Genomic DNA, 17,195 nt, shown 5'->3' on the forward strand with positions numbered 1-17,195 from the left:
TAAAATTTTATAGTAAATATGTTTGTAAGAAGTTTACTATTTGGTCATTTTCGACTTTTATTTGGAAATAAATAGAACTGAAAAATACATTAAAAAAAATGAAAAATGTCAATTTTATTTGCATGTAATAAAAATTAAGTTGTGTATGAATGTATTAATATAATTAATAATCTAATTTTATATTTAAAAAAAAAAGTGTAAAAACGGTGGAGATAAAATTTAATTAACAAATCCTTTTCCATATTATTTTTGTTTGCGTACTTTATGTTTATTAAATTAACAAGGTTTCTTGTATTCAAAAAAAAGTTTGGTTTTTCAAGTCTACCTATTTGTAACAACAACTTTCTAATTCTCACTTTGTATACACATACACATTATAATATAAATCTTTATAAGACTCATATTATTATTATAGAAGCCTTCAAATAAAACATGTAACAATAAAAATTTGCATCAATTACGCGCTCGGCGATGGGGCTGAGCGGCAATTTCATCGAAATTACCATCGTCGTTAATATCGCTTTAATGTCACGTTTAATGTATAAACCTTAATTGCTGGATACGATTTACATCGCTATCATCGTGCCACGGCGTTCGTTGCTGCGAGAATTTTATTCGCGGTTTCGCCCACGGCCAAACTCCGGAGTACCTAAAATAGCAAAAATCCTACTTCTCGAGATTTTACACGCTCGGCCTGATATATTGAGGAATAACGTAAATCAGCCTTATTTCCCTCTGGTTACATCCTGTATAATATTTTACGACCCTCGCCTAGCATTAAAATGGAGGCATTGTTGGATCATCGTTAGCCGGCGGTAAGAACGGCGAAAACTATAAATTACGTGAAAATGTAAAAATGGAAAACAGTGGAGAGTTGAGGAAAGGTATGGTGGGAGAAAGAATAACGTGATAACGTGAAAGACGTTTTGCCAGGGCGTTCTACATTCAAATAGAGACGTAGTACGCATCGTTATGCGAGCGAATAAATTCCTCGCGCGATGAAGTTCCTTGACCGAGTTGTTCGCGTCCCGGAACATTTCCACGGGAGGAAAGCGAGCGATGCTTTTCGCTCACGCATCGAGCACTTTTCCGCAGGGGCGGAAAAGGCGCGCCGTATACAGGGCGTAACAAGAGTTCCTCCTCTTCCCTCTTTCCCCCCCCCCGCCCCCTCCCCCTTCTCTTTCCTTCCTCTTCCTCTCCCTAAAAAACAAAGTTACTTGGAAAAATGTACGGCGTTCCTCCTTTTTTTTTTTTGCTCGCTGCTTTAGTAAAAAAGGAAGCCCGCGTTCCATTATTCGCGTGCGAATCGTACCGTAAACTAATTAGCTAATTAACTAGTACGATTCGTTTATTAATTACGATCATTAGGCCGAAAAAGGCACGCCTCGAATGGTTCCCCGTATGCGCGTGCAATTAAGAGAGGCTGCACCTATACCTCTCGATCGCCCGTCCTGCGGCGCCAACGAGCATCCGGAAAAAAAGAACATAAAACGCGTTAAGGAACAATGTGTGTACAGTATATATATATACACTATTGTTCTCGCGTAATGGCCGAGGGAACGGGTGGGAGGGGCAGGGGAAGAGGGGAGCGAGATTCAGGATGTCAACGCCATTACGGATGCACGTGGATCCCGATGCGCAGCATTAACCCACTTTTGCTTAATCGCAAAAGGCAATCTCTGCTGCGAACGGGTTCAACGTCTCCCTCTGCGCATATATTCGGCGCCATCTTAATTGCTTAATTGTTTATCGCACTTTTGTTAAGTTGAATGAACATTAAATATTCTTACATCTGTCTCAAATATGGAGCAATACGCTGATCACCGTAAAATCAGATCGTCATTGACAAATGTAAGATATTTGACGTGTGCATCCAATACTATTCCGATGGAACGACGAATAGCTCCATTTTCATCCATTCTCGATGACGCTGCTATAAATAGACGCGTAAGTGAGACAAAAATATAGTGAAGAGACGGAAAAAACGGAATTGAAAAATCGATAAATGGAGTATCGTTCGCGTTTCCATCTTTTATATCTCGTTTTGCAAATTGTCTCTATCGAATTGGCAGCATACACATCCATCGCAATTTCTTTGAGATGCTATATCGCACTATCTGACCGTATATATTGCGGGGGGAAGGCGAGGCAGGCGATGAAACTTCAAGGACTGTCAAACTAACCGCGCTCTCGCCGCTATTTGCATGCTAACTCGTCCTCATCATCATTTCTCCCTCTAGCGACGACTACCAATTCCTATGCCGAGTGTTTCGTTATACTAATTCCGCTTTCATCCTCCTTCCGGTCGATCTGTTTCAGCGCATAAGGATGCGTTGGTTACACGAGTTCTCTTCCGGAGCAATCACGTCCGTTGCACGAAAATTTCCTAGTGGAAAATTTAAAGCGCAAGAAGATTCCTTTTGAGCTCGCGACTCGCGACATACTTACAGAAAAGCGAAATTCCTCTCGTCCTAGAAATCCTTTTCGCTCTGTGTACTGTGAGAAACGAGGTTTCGTGCATGCTCGAGTCGCGAAATCTTTCTCTTACTTTCCATCTCAATTTTCAATCTAACATTTATTTGATACTTTAAGCAATCAGATCATTCTCTTTTTAAAGGTATTCAATTTTTATAGTTAGTTATTTTATAGTTTCGCTAAAAGAGCCTTCTTTAAATCTTTCAATGGGAAGCTGTCCGTTTACTGTATTATATGAGATATAAACTTTAATTTCTGTATATATTAAATCTATCGAAATTCTCTAAAATCGTCCTCTATAAACGTGAGAAAATTGAAAAATTTTAAAAATACAAACAAAACTTCGACTTGGGTATGTAGAAGAACCCATATGGTATTAACGTGAGTCACTGCCCTCATATTTTCACGTGCGTTTACGAAATCAATTGCGCATGTCGACACATCCGGTCTTGGGCTCTGCGGGAGCCTTAAATATCGATGCCTCACCTCTGTCCATATATTATTTTCCAATGGCCGTATGACGAATTCGTTGTTCCTTTACAAAGGCAAAAAGCCCGTATTCTAAATTCAAAGTTTTGTATAAAATACATGAGCGAATAATATATCTGTATTGTATACATATATGTATTTCTTCTCTCGATTTGATAAAACTTTAGAACCCCTTTCGTAGAGACGCGCAAGAAAATTGATCAAATATATTCGTGTTATCATCGATATTTTTACCGCATACTTATTTGTACAATATATTAATCGCGGCATAAATATTTGGTTTCCCCGTAGGCAAAATTTGAAAATCATTCCGGGCGATGTCAAGTAAGATAACACCTGCAGCAACGGGACAAATATTTGATTCCTGTATTCGCATCCCGATGCGTATCTCCGCGTCGTGACATCAATAGTATGACGCTATATAAGTTACGAGGCTAGAATCAATTGGGTCATGCTTTCCATCTTGATTTAAGGCATTTACACCGCCGAAAGGGACAATCGCGTACACAGACAGATGTTCGCGCGATACGAAATTCCGGAATCGAAGAGGATGATGCACCAACAATAATAACAGAAGTACGCATTGTCTATGTACTCGTCATACCATTATTCTCACGAGAACTTCGTGCTCCAGTTATATCATATATATGTACATCGAGCTCATATATTTCCGCAATTGATTATCGAAGAGATTCGAAATAATTTTCAGAACCTGAGTCAAATTTTCTCTCCTATTTTTAACAATTTTCATTGTTTTCAAATTAAAAATTACTTAAAATTATTTAAAAAATATTTAAAAAGTATTATTTAGTATATTTAAGTATATTTAAAAATTATCAAGTATTATTAAGTATATTTAAAAATTATTTAGTATTATTAAGTATATTTAAAAATTATTTAAAAAGTAAATTAACATTTACTTCGGTACTTTAAGCGTAGTCGGATCACTCTCTTTTGCAATTATTTAAGCTATTGTTTGTTTCCCTACTTTTTTGAGATACAAAGTGAGAACTAAATTTCTTAAAAAAATCGATTAAATCTATTAAAATCCTCCAGAATAAAATAAGAAAAGTAATGTTGTGAAAATTAAGAAGAAAACTTTTTGCACTCGAAGCTTATTAAATTTTTATAAAGCAATTTCCAAAAACATTACAACATCACCGTACATAAATCACCGAAATAACATGGATGTAGCGATATGTTAGCAATCGCAATTTTATCTCAATAGAGATAAAATATGAATTGTTTCAAAGCCAAATATGTACATAGAAGACGACGTAATCGACGTACCGTACGATTATTGCTTCTCGATAAAAATCAATTTGCCATGCTGCGCAAATATTTAAAGATTAGCCTCTAAAGTTTCTTTACGAACGTAGAATCGTGGTGGAGAAAGAAACGAGCGAAAACGATTCCGGACTAGCGAATGTAGGAAAGTTGCTGCAAAAACACGACCACCGGCAGCGATTCGAAAGAGGAAAAACTACGCCTTCCGGGCGGTTTGGAAACAACGTAAGTGTCTGCAACTTTCCTGACCCGACTACAGCTCGATTGACCCTGCCTGCGCCGCGAGAGAGGCGAGGTTACTAAAAATAGGAGTCTGCAAACTCCTCGTAGCTCTCTCGCCAAACCGACCAATCGACTCGGAGAGGCGAAGAAAGAAAAAGAGAAGCGTGGCGATATTCGGTGAAAAATGTTTTCTTCAATTTCAATCATCCCCTAACGATCGTACAACGGTTATTGATAAGATTACTGTCCTTATCAACCATATGTGCAATCTCCGTAAATACCATGTGATAAAATTGTCGATAAAGTTTTCGAATATGAAAAATATGAAACGCAATTCATTTTCGATGTAACAGTAATAATATTGGTTTGAGAAGAAATAAAATTGTGTAATAATAACATAGAGACAAATTGTAAAAAATTCTGGTATAATATAATAGAATAATATAGCAAGAAAGAAAATAAAATAAATATATATTAATTCTCATAAATAATTTATTATATCAATTTTAATTTAATTCTTCCAAACGATTGATTTAAAAATTTATAATCGTTAATCAAATTAAAGGCAAAGAATAATTGATATCGTTTACAAATGTAAAGGAGATGTGAATTATTTTACGCGCGTGATTATTTTACTCAACAATAATGGAATGTACTAGATGCACTCGACGAATCCGAAACTCTCTCGAAATGTCATTAGAGACATTCCTACTAGCAGGTCTTTATTGGTTTTACGCTAAAAAAAAAATACCGCAAAGACCGTGCTAATATCGACGTTTCGCGCATAACTTAAATTAAATTGCAAAAACATTGACAAACGGCAAGATAACGAAATTATATTCGTGCAACAATGGACAAATGATTATATTAAATCAACCATCGTTTACTTTTCCCCTCCCCTGCCGGTTCTTCCGGCTTGAACATTCAACCGTCGCGTGATATCGATTCATCTCCTATTTTTGAATGCTTTAGCAACGCGAATTGATTCGCATAAAACTGTAAGACCCGATCTACATTCCTCTAATCAATCCCGTCGATGAAATTATACAATTGCCATAACGCATAGCGACAAGTTAGCGATAAGTTTGCGAAATGCTAAGCAAATAATGAGAGTTTTTTTAATTCTCTTTCAGCTAACACACAAATCCTATTTCAAGAATTTCAATGTAAGATAATCTCCCGCCATGTATACTCGCACGAATTATATTGTCGCGCATAAATCCGGATAGACCGCGAAAATGTGCGCATACGGTAAATCCCATGCATCGCGTACAAAATTTCGCGAAGAAAATAAAAGGGATAGATGGCGAGGTTTTCGCGTAACAAGTTTGAAAACTGGCGCGTAATTAGCGGTATCTATCGTTTATCTCATTTGCTCCAGGTGAGCATGCACGTGACGTTTCATTATAAGTTCACTTCGCGTTACTTTAAGCTCATTATAGTTAGTCCGCGCCGGGGGTTTTAACGAGAAACTCGGATAAACGTCAAAGCTAATGCGCGAGATTAAATTTATACGATGGTTATAAATAACGCGAATTTCATCGTAATGTAGCTCGAAGCATTCCTGCCCCCTCCCCCCTCCTCCACCCAACTTAAGCTACCCTACATTACCTATCTACATGTCTATCACTGTACTATTGTTAGAAAAATCTTATACATATTTAATTAAATTATTATATTAAGTAATTCAATTCGAATATCTGATATTCATGTAATTGTAATTATATCACTCAGTTCAACGATTCCAATACCGTTCAATCTCCTTTCGCAGAATGCAATGGAGGATCGGTTCTCTTATAGCGTGCAAAGTAACATCGACGCATTATTGCAACACATTATTGAGGCGTTCCTAGGTACGTGCTAGGAGCCGTCCGGCGATATTTGACTGAAGCTTTCGCGTATACATAGGGAGAGGCTGCAACGCGGCCACGTGAACATTCGTGGGCATTCACCCCGGCAGTCTCAGAATAACTGCATATCTATTTGTCCTGACTAAGCAGACAGTGGCGCACAGACGAAATTATACGTCGAGGTAAGTTCACGAAACCGCAAGAGCACCGAGCGCGCTTTCGATATCGCGCCTCGTTTGAATATTCAGGAAATAACACGAGAGGAAAGACGCCGATCTCCTCGCGACCTCAAAATTACCGTCCTCGGATTGTGAGAATGTCGCCTAATGCCTCTCGATATCGTAAGAAGGAAATACGGATAAAATACTGACGATTTGCGCGCGTGCAAATCAAACTATATCCTCAATAAGGTCACGACGAAGCAAGAATCAATCTCGCACTTTAAGAACCACTAGTAGCGAGACGACATCGTCAAACGAATCTGTCACCAACATATTATTTGTAGTTTACTTCGATACTGCAAACCGATCCTGAGAAAGCGTCAAATTGACACTCGAGGAGCGACGAGATTCTCGACGATATCGAAAACGCTTTCGAGCTACAAGCGCCAATCTGCGAACTAAAGTAATGATAAAGGCGTGCGCGACTCTTCGATAACGAGACGCTACACTACGTGATATGTAATATACTTATAAGCGGTAAACGATTCCGGATACGCGATTCTGATCGAGAAAATTTTTGAAGCGTGACGCAATGGAAAAAGGACGTCGCCTGCCTTATGTAACGCCAATCAGAGTGCACGTTATATGCAGCCGATGCATATAAGTTATGCGAAACTGCTGACTTCTTTATACGACGGAGCGAGTCGTAAAGTAGAATGGCTGTTATACTCGCGTCAATTTTAAAAATATAGAACGTACGAAAACATACTTGCAAGAATTACATCTTTTCTGCGGTTGTTGGACGCCTACATGACGATGACTTCATCTGCGCCTTAGAATCCGAAAGGAAGATAAGATATAGTGTTATGGAATCGCGATCTTTACGACACCAGAGCAATAAAACATGTCCACTTCTCAGATTTTAAATTTAGATAGCTCGCGTTTAGATAATCCAACCGCACCCTCTCTCTCTCTCTCTCTTTCAATTTCTCTCTCTTTCGTTTTATCCGAAAGATAGAAATCTTTGTCGATACGTGGGCGACTTTCTCACATGAATAATAAATAAAATAAAAGAAATTTTATAGCATCCTTGCGAAAAGAAGGATGCAATGAACAACTGATATTTGCCTGTTGCAACATGTGTTTTTATACGCAACCGATTACGTAACAATATCTCGAAAAGTATGCCATTTCGACGGTAAAGCAATATGAGCTCTCTCTTTCTCTCTGCGAGCATTGAAATATTATGCAAAACACTTTTGGAGCCGACATTCCGAGTGTCTGGACCGCGAATAGTTTTATCTACGACGCGTCGACCGCGTAAGAGATCGTAGAATTGCAGGTTGAGAATCGCTGAGAATACCGTGTGGGTAGATGATTACGGGGAACGCATATTCGAACCTGTCGCGGAACGCGACGAAAGCTTCCCGAGAAAGCTAAGTTGAGAATCTCGCGAAATCTCACATCCGGATGGCCGCTACCGCGAACAGTTCCAACACCGAGCACGCGTTCGAAATAGCCTGATATGTTGTCGGAACCTATCGATATCACCTATCGTGTCATATACGTGCGCGCGGGCAAAAGGAAAGGACAAGACCGAAGGCTCATCAAAAGCACGAGGATGAGAGGCACTGAGATTCCGCGGGAAATGTCTGGTGCATTATTCGCGGCGGGTAACGCCGTCAGGACGCATCGGTGATCCCCGATGAAACGATGAAAAATCGGAAATCCAGACACGTGCGGTTCTCGCCCACCCTCTCGTATCGGACGTGGCCGTCGTGGTCGTGTTTAACATTTTTCTCCGCGCCGTCTGACGTCTGCTCCGCGAGAAAGAGGGAGAAAGCATGACATAACGCTCGTAACGTATTTCGCCGGGACGTGCGCGAGTTATGCGGCGTTCGTATTTTCGTAAGACACCTGTGCTAGCGAAAACTGAATGAACATCGACTCGTGAGATTTCCGCAAATATACTCGTCTGTCTATCCCGGTAGGAGATTCCCTCTCTGCGTCTCGATTCTAACGCGGTGTGAATACCGTCGTGGATATCGGTATCGGTTCTTCTCCAAAATTTCAATGAAAATTTAATGTTACAATGAATGAGCCATTGAGTTCGATCAACCTCTCTCTCTAATTTTATAATAAAAAATTAAAATCAAGTCGAGTAGCAAATAATAAAATCCCCAATTTTTAAGTGTTAAATATTGTAAAGTAAAAGAAAAATGCGAAATTAAAATTTACTTTTAATTACATGCTGTACATAATGTTTCAATATTTCATTCGCGTGACTTTCGTTATCAAATGCGTCGATCGTTTCACCAACAAAGAGCGAATTATCTTAAAGAAGGCGAGCTGCAGCCGGAGCGATACATGCCCGGCCCGGATCTGTAATTTAATTAGCACATTTATGTCATTCGCCAAATACTTATTAAGAAACCTTCATTTAAGTATCATGACACTTGTGCGTGCGACTGATAGAAAAGTCCGTCGCTGCTGCGCTATATAAGGTAGATTCAGGAAGATGGAAGTACATGCCTTGGCCATTTACAATGGTATCTAGGAAAACCTGCTAACTGTTTCGTGGAAGTGCTTTCAACATGTACAATATACTTGCGCGAAGAGAGAGGTTGACAATCTATTCTTCAAACTGTATTCAAACAAAGTTCATTTTTTTTTTTTTTCGTATAATTTTCGTGACATGAGCAATTATTATATACTCTGTCATAAATCATCGCACCTTTTCTCATAGCTTTAAAATAAAATTTAAAATTTTATTTAGCGGATTTTATTATTTAACATATAAGTATTTAATTTAAAACATTAAATGTTTCCATTGTATCAAGTCGAGTAACGAGTTGGATTTTTTTTTTTAATTTAAAACAAAGAGTCACAGTTCTAAGTATATCATATCAAGAGAGATGGCTTTCAAATTGCAGATCCACAAATGACATCAGCGCTCAAGAAAACATGCTTAGTGTCTAATGCGGTCGCAATTCGTTCACAATTACGTCATTAGCGACGATAAGAGTGACAGACGCTTTAGAATTCAGCCCACTGAGTTGTGTTAACTCACTTAAGGCGCAGAATGTTAAATATAATTAGTGTATAAGCGCTACGTATTAACTCTATGACATGTTACGTACATACACATAGTATGCCGGAAAGAATCTGTGGTGACTCACAAACGTTTCATTTATAACTCTTACGCAAAAATCGAGAAAAAAGCCGCTAAATTTCTGATTATTAAATATATATAATTGATTAATTTTAATATTGAATTTAATACCGATTTAATAGTAATCACCTTATCAATGTAGTATCAATATATCAATGTATCTACATGTCCGGTTACTCTCCGCTCTAGAGCAGGTAATTAAAATTTATGTATAGCATAAGCAATAATCATAACTATGTATGATCCGGATACATAATTTTTGCAAACGACCACTGCTAGCGCAGCAAACTCGCAAAATCGCTGATCTTTTAATTAGAAAAAAAAAAATCGTTTACAAACGTTTGTAATAATTTTCTTTTGTGTAGTTGAATCGTTCAAAAATTGTAACCTATTATTAATGCAACTTTATTTTAAAGATATTTCAAATTTTCTTGCGTCGTGTTTTTTTTTTAAATTAAAATAAAAAATACATAAAAAATAATTTTTGTTCCGATCGAATCGTAGTGTGAAATAAATATAAATATATCTCTGTACCCGCGTAAAACTATGTCGCTTCTCCGACGCGAGAAGCGACATAGGAGGCGAAATCTTAAGATGATATGGGAAATGAAATTGGGTCGTCCGACAGAGTATATGCCCGAGTTTATACCCGCTCTCCTTGTTTCGTCCGACAACAACGCGTTTCTGATTCACATCTCGCGAAAAGTCTCGTTTCGCGTCTCGCCTTCTCATCTGCATCACGAGATTCTTAAACGTTTGCGTCGCTCACAAGTTGAATACTAAAGATCGTCGCATCCGCCGCGTTTCCCTTTGCAGCCCGGCGTATATATTCATTTAGGCCGCTTTGTGCGCCATCGCTTTATGCAACACCGTCCTTACGATTATGACAGTTTGCGCTCGTCGCACGTGCGTTCTAACAAAACTATAAAGAACGAGTTAACCACGAAAATTAATAAATTTATTTCGTAAATATATATATATATATATATTCATATGCCATATATCGAATATATCTATATTATTGATTTAATTTAAAACAGGAATTATAAAAAATAAACTCTGCGAGTTAAAATAAAAAAATTTACATATCTAAAGTGAGCAAAACGAAAGTTTGTATATGCAAGCAGATGTATAAGTTCATTTAGTATACGAGAAAAACTTTACTAGGAAAATACAAAGAAAATTTTACTTTAAAAGCCGCTCTCTATATATATCTTTTACTCTGTAGCGAGAACACAAAGAGATAGTCTCCCCTTTTCTTTCTTGTGCCGTTTCTTCCTTTACGCCCTCGTCGAGTGGTAAATGTACATTTTTGCTAGCCGGCGGAATGATTAAGTACCACGATTTTATTCTGCAAGGCAAACGCGCGCGCGTCGCGGTGTAAGATCTTTTCTGTGGTAGGATCAAAGTAGCGATTCACAGACATAAAATTACAATTATTTCCCTTAATCCAATTTTTATAAGCTTAAACAAACTTGCTTTAATTTAAATCGACTCTAGCACAAGAATTTTACGATATAAATAGTTTGTTATAAATGACATTAATCGCAATTGTTGTTGCCACAAACATTGCCTTATTCCTTAGCCAATTTCGAGTTCACTAGAACAATGACGTCACCGGATGGGAATTGATTCAACTTGAGGGACTGATTTCGCCGCGGTTAAGTGCTACCTCACATCCTTCTTATCCGACTGCAACTCTTTCCCTTCTTTCCTTCTTTCTCTCTTCGCTCCATTCCTCTTCAATTTCTTTTTATATTTATTTTGCTATCGGTCTTTACTCTTCTCATTTTCACTTTATACACCACTAGCACTTTTCTCCCTCTTTCACCCTTGCTCTCTGTGCACTGGTAAACTCGCTGAGAATCTTTATGACCCTGCCAGATGTCTCGCTATGGCATTGACGCATCGCTCTTTTTTACAAAGAGATTCCCGATTTCATCGGAGCAAAAAATATATTCGACACTGGACGGGCCACCCGTGATGAAGAAATTTGTGTCTAAATCTCGGTAAATATGTCTTTCGACGGTTTTTACCTATCACAACGAAATAAGAAATTGCGCAAAAATGTGAGTTAAATTCTAATTCAAGATCCTTATTACGTTATATTAATAAATGACTTTCAATGCTTAAAAGAGATTTTTAAATCACAAACCTACTCAAAAGATAATATATCTCACGGCGTTAATGCTTTCAAATTGAAATGAATGGTTTCGATTCAAAGCGATTATATCTTCCGCGCGGTAAGGAATTCTCTCCATTAAAATTAGAGGCGCGTGCACACTAATTATGCTCCGTATAACATTCGCGTACGTTTACGCTCAACTCGTGTAATGCGAACAGATGCCCCTAGGGAGACGGCCGGCCGGTTGCTACATTATGTTTGGAATTCGGTCCGGAGCTTGCATTCGGGTCCTGCAATAACATTCCGGTTGTGGAGGCCGTATACTAGCTGCAGGAAACGTAAGATAGTTTCATCTTGCGGCGAATTAACGACGCGGGAAATTAATTTACGCGAATCTAAAAACACACCGCCACCAAAATTTAGATTTTCCGGTCTCAAGGCGTATCTCGCGTATTCAAATAAGTAAGTTCAAGTAAATATTGTGGTGAAACAAATTTTACGAATATTTTTCTGAAATAAAAATTTCGAAGCTAACATTTACTTTGAAATACACGCCGACAATATTGAAAGAAGAAATAATTTCGCTTTTGTAACACCAAGAGAAATCTTGCGAGACGTTGCAGATGAGATAACCCTTGAGAAACACTTGGTCCAAGTTTCGCGCAATTTCCTAACCGAATGCCGGACGAAACGGCGGTTTGAGCAGTCCTTTCCGAGAGCGAATATCGTCCGAGTTTCCTCGCGAACGGACTCGAAAACGGACTCGACGAGAGAGAGATCGGAGAGTGGAAGATACGCGATGGAGGGAACAAGGAGAGCGAGAGACATCGGGAAGATTGCGTGAGGAAAGGGACTGGAAATAGAAACGAGAAGCTCGTTCCGGGGAATTTCATTCGACGCGAAGGGAGAAAGGGGAGATATACATCGGGTGAGAAAATTGTTCAAACCGCGATCGTTGCAAAAAAGATCGCCAGCGCGCATATTCTCGTCTACGTCCTCGATGTAACTCCCTTATTTAACGACGCTTCCTACATTTGAACACGTATTCCTTATTGACGGAATCGAATCGACGTTCGATGGCGATAGAGTCGCTCCCAAGATCTCTGATAAGAAAAATACTTTTCGTCTTTCATCGAATTTCGAGAACGATCTCGACTGACGTGGCTTTATTTATTTCCCGGCGCGATTCTAATTTTGAAATGTGCGCTATCCCGTTCGTGAAAATATTTTTTCACCGAGCCAAAATTACTCCCGTTCGCCGCGACAAAATATTTTCATTGGGTACAAATAGATTTACGGAATTTATGACGATCGTTTCAAACAGGATTGATTCGTCGCTCGATTAAAGCATCGGCTGTTTGCTCATCTTACAGAACGGACGTAGTAGAGAATACTATGATTATTCTATTCAACAGTATTCACCCCGACCGGATCCGGAGCGAGCTGCTTTTTACGAGCTGCGAGAAAGAAGAATGCTTCCGATCGAAAGGACTCGTCCGGGACTCGAATCGTAAGAGATCTTTACGAGTTACGGAAAGAGTTCGAGGGATAAAGGTTCTCAGAAGCAAAATTTTTAATTTTCGAGCCCCGAGAACTTAAGTGCGAGATTATCTCCTGACGCCTGTGCTAAGTTATATAGAGGAAAAAGAGAAGACTCTTCATTTCCGCAAACTAAAAAGAAAAAAAAAACGGAAAATAAATTAAAATAATTTCTCGGCGCGGCGAAGTTTCCGCTTTTTAAGCGAACGCGCATTAAATATAACCAGGTTTACTCCACTTCGTGAAGGAAAAACGATGGTTGCATAACCGCTTTGCGACGTGATAAAGAATGCCGTCTGAAGTTTTGCCTCTCTTTCACGACCGCTCTGTATATATTACTTTTTATTCACGCGAATATTTATCACAAGAACGGGGATATTACAGTACGAGCATTCATTTGCAGCATTATCGCTCTGCATTCGTTTCTGCGACATATCCTGTCTTTCGTGATTAAAACGGCGTCAAAGGCGACTCAATCTCTCCACACATCTCGATTCTTATATAAAATTCCCCTCATACATTCGATAGATTACTTCGATAGATTACTTTGCTAGAATACACGTGATCTATTTTTAATGCAGATCAAAAGTTTCACGGGGCATCAGAAAAATTGGATCTGATCCGGAAAGAGTGATGCGCGAGGCTTCTAAATTTTCTCTCGTGTTTCGCGATGAAAATAAAAAATAAATATTCGCTCTATAATTAAAAGAGAAAAGGATAAAGAAAATCTAACACTCTTTTCGAGAAAAGCATTTCCACAAGAAGCACGTGTGTGTACATATATGTATAAAACGTAATACAGCGATCTCGCCATTTTTATTTTTTTTTCTTTAACAAATCTTAATATAATAATATAATATATAAATAATAAATAATAAATAATAAAAATAAATAAAAAATAATAATAAATATTAAAAATACGGAAAAAATATCTCTTTATCGCGAGAGAATTGATTTACGATGCATCAAGTTTGTTGGATTTTAACATGTGATTCCGATACTGTTTCCTTGTTTAAGTATCGACCGAATATACTGCGCTCTGTTACTTTTAGTCCACTGAAAAACTGGCGATTTCTGTATTTAACTCACGTAGTTACGTACATCCGGTTATAGTTTCCGGTCGATGAACACCTCAACGAAACGATTGGCACCGACTTTTCTTTATCTCTACCTCAATAAATCAATACGTTTTATCACTGGCGTTCACTGGCTTCTTTTATTCGTTATACATATAATCGTGCCACAAATGGAAAGATATATTTCTTACTTCTCCGAGATTTTTTTTCGCGAAAGAAATATTGCAATTTCCATTATACGAAAGGTAAATGCATGTACGTTGCATCAGAATTTCGAAGCTAATAAAGCATCTCGTGGAAACTCAAACTTAAGTTTCCGAATCGTCACGAAAACAAACGCGAGATACGCAATATGAGGCAAAATTGACAGATGGTCTTGTTCGCTAAATGATAACCATGGAAATAGGAGCATTATTCAAGCGTTGATAACAAACAACATGCGCTGATCGAAGTATGCCAACTGAATTTCAATGACATGTATTTATTGAAAATGAACGTAGCGATAAGGATGACTTGCGATTAAGGACAATACTTTTTTTCCATACGAGAAAAACAGACATAAAAATATATACAGCTGCAAATGAGCGCGAGTTGCTGCGTCACGTTTCCTACATCTTTTTTAACGAACCGAATTTGCCTCGTGCTTTAATATTAATTACCATTTTCATTCGCGAAAAACGGCTGAAGATTGAAGTGCATTCCTTGATAATTCTAAATTCAATATGTCCTTAATAAACATTTAAATAAAACTCTTCCATTGTAAGTGTGTTATATTAAATTTTCGACGCGTTAAATATTTTCAAAATAGCCAAAAGTCTTTACAAATAAAAAATATGATTAATCTAACAAATTAAATAATATTTTCGATCAGTAGATAATAATCAAACTATATTAAAATTTCTATCAAAATAATATGCGCTTAAAATAATGCTGAAACATTAGATTTCAAAATCAATCCAATCTTTTAGCGTTTAATTCAGCAAATATCCGCGAATACTCAATCTATTCAATAATATCTCCGTAATTAGAACTGCGCTTCCATTTTCGCTAATTATAAACAAGAATCCAATACGATCCGTTTAAATATAACCTCGTCGTCATTGATTATATTATCCGTGACACGGAATCGGTAACGCAGCAATTAATCGGACTATTCCCAGCCGCATTTTGATTAAGACGGAATTGGTTCGTGTTTCGCGCATCTTTCTTCGCGGAATCTAATTTATCGCGTCATAGATATAGCGCAATGTGTCATTAAAACATCCATTACTCGTGGAGAGCACAATCATATGCAATAAAGATTCTTTTTTATTCGTTCCCAGAAAATAAAATACATACAGATTAAAGTTTGCAATTGACCCCATTTTTTTCACTCTCTCGATAAATTCACCGCGGGTTTCGTTCATGACATTTTGTAAAGTTCTTTCGTTCGCCGAGTTGCATTCATATCGTATCGTGCATTTGTCAAGTAAACGACAAACGGCGATAAGAATTTATCCTGCTAACAGTGTCGCCTATTATAGATAGATAGATAGAGAGAGAGAGAGAGAGAGAGAGAGAGAGAGAGAGAGAAGTGCTCTCATAATTTCGTATTCCTGCTTCTACGTTTGTTGATGAAAGTCTCATTATTGCCATGAGATTCTGACGTTTCATTTTGTAGCGCGGAACTGACTTTTGCCTCTGGTAATCGCATTACAGATAAAATTTCAGCAAATGCTACTTACGATAATACTATTTGTTTTCGATGCTATTACGCCTTTTCGAATATTAATCGTAAAATTTCACTCCGAATAAGCTGTTTTCATGAAAAGAGCGATTCTCTTGATGTATACGCGAATAATCACATTATTAATCCGAGTGAAATTGCAGCATAATTAAATCGTAACTTATTCTGCGAAAATACGTATCGAGTTTCTCTGAGAAAAACACACAGCACCATTAATTAATATTCATTTAATATCCAATTTCAATGAAATTAATAGACAACTCCATATTGCATTGTTCAATAAAAAAAAAAGCACAAAAAAGAAAATGATCATTTTTCGTAGTTTTTTTTTTTATTGTAACAAAACATCTCCGACACGTTACACACATACCGTAGCTATAATATAATTAATTACATTAAAATAGACCTTTTTTGCAACTTTAATTGCAAATTGTTCAAAATTGTGACGGAATAATTTTAAAGAGAGTTGGAATTATATTCAGCATTAAAAAAAAAAAACATTACGGTCAATGATTATCTTCTTTTTCGTGATAAAAAAATTCTTTTTTGTTGCACTGTATTATAATATTGAATATATATTATTTTAAAAAAAGCTAAAATCATATTCAGGATTTAAAAAATTACCGTCAGTAATAATTCTCTTTTCCGTGATAAAAAAAAAAAAAATTGTGTGATGTTAATTAGTGTAATATTAAATATAATATTAAAAATTCTCTACGCAAAAGATTTTCACATTTTTACACAAGAATATCTTAATAAATTAATTTAATTCGGATATATGAGAATCGATTTCAAGGCTCGCTTATAAACATCAGAAGTGCGAGCCGCAACAATCGGGCGCGCAATGTGTTGAGATAAAATCTTGAATGACAATTCTGACATCTCTCTCTTAATGTCCAAATACGTACGGATACCTGCGATGAGTGCGGGGATTCAAACTGACAGAATTTTCCGGCTTTTAATGTCGGTGGTCACGCAAAAGGAAAGATGCGATACGATTGTTGCGAGATACATTCCATCTCCGAGACTTTTCATAGCATCGCGAATCGAATTAATCGCCGAAGCACGCTGTA

The 17,195-nt window shown here is 37.5% G+C and overlaps 1 protein-coding gene across 2 annotated transcripts in view; it reads right to left on the reverse strand.

The window, feature by feature from the left end:
* LOC126851339 (dystroglycan 1) overlaps nucleotides 1-17,195 on the reverse strand; it is a 60,144-nt gene that overhangs the window by 42,693 nt on the left and 256 nt on the right. The window lies entirely within an intron of this gene.

This window comes from Cataglyphis hispanica, chromosome 8 (assembly GCF_021464435.1).
Source record: "Cataglyphis hispanica isolate Lineage 1 chromosome 8, ULB_Chis1_1.0, whole genome shotgun sequence".
Lineage (NCBI taxonomy): Eukaryota > Metazoa > Arthropoda > Insecta > Hymenoptera > Formicidae > Cataglyphis > Cataglyphis hispanica.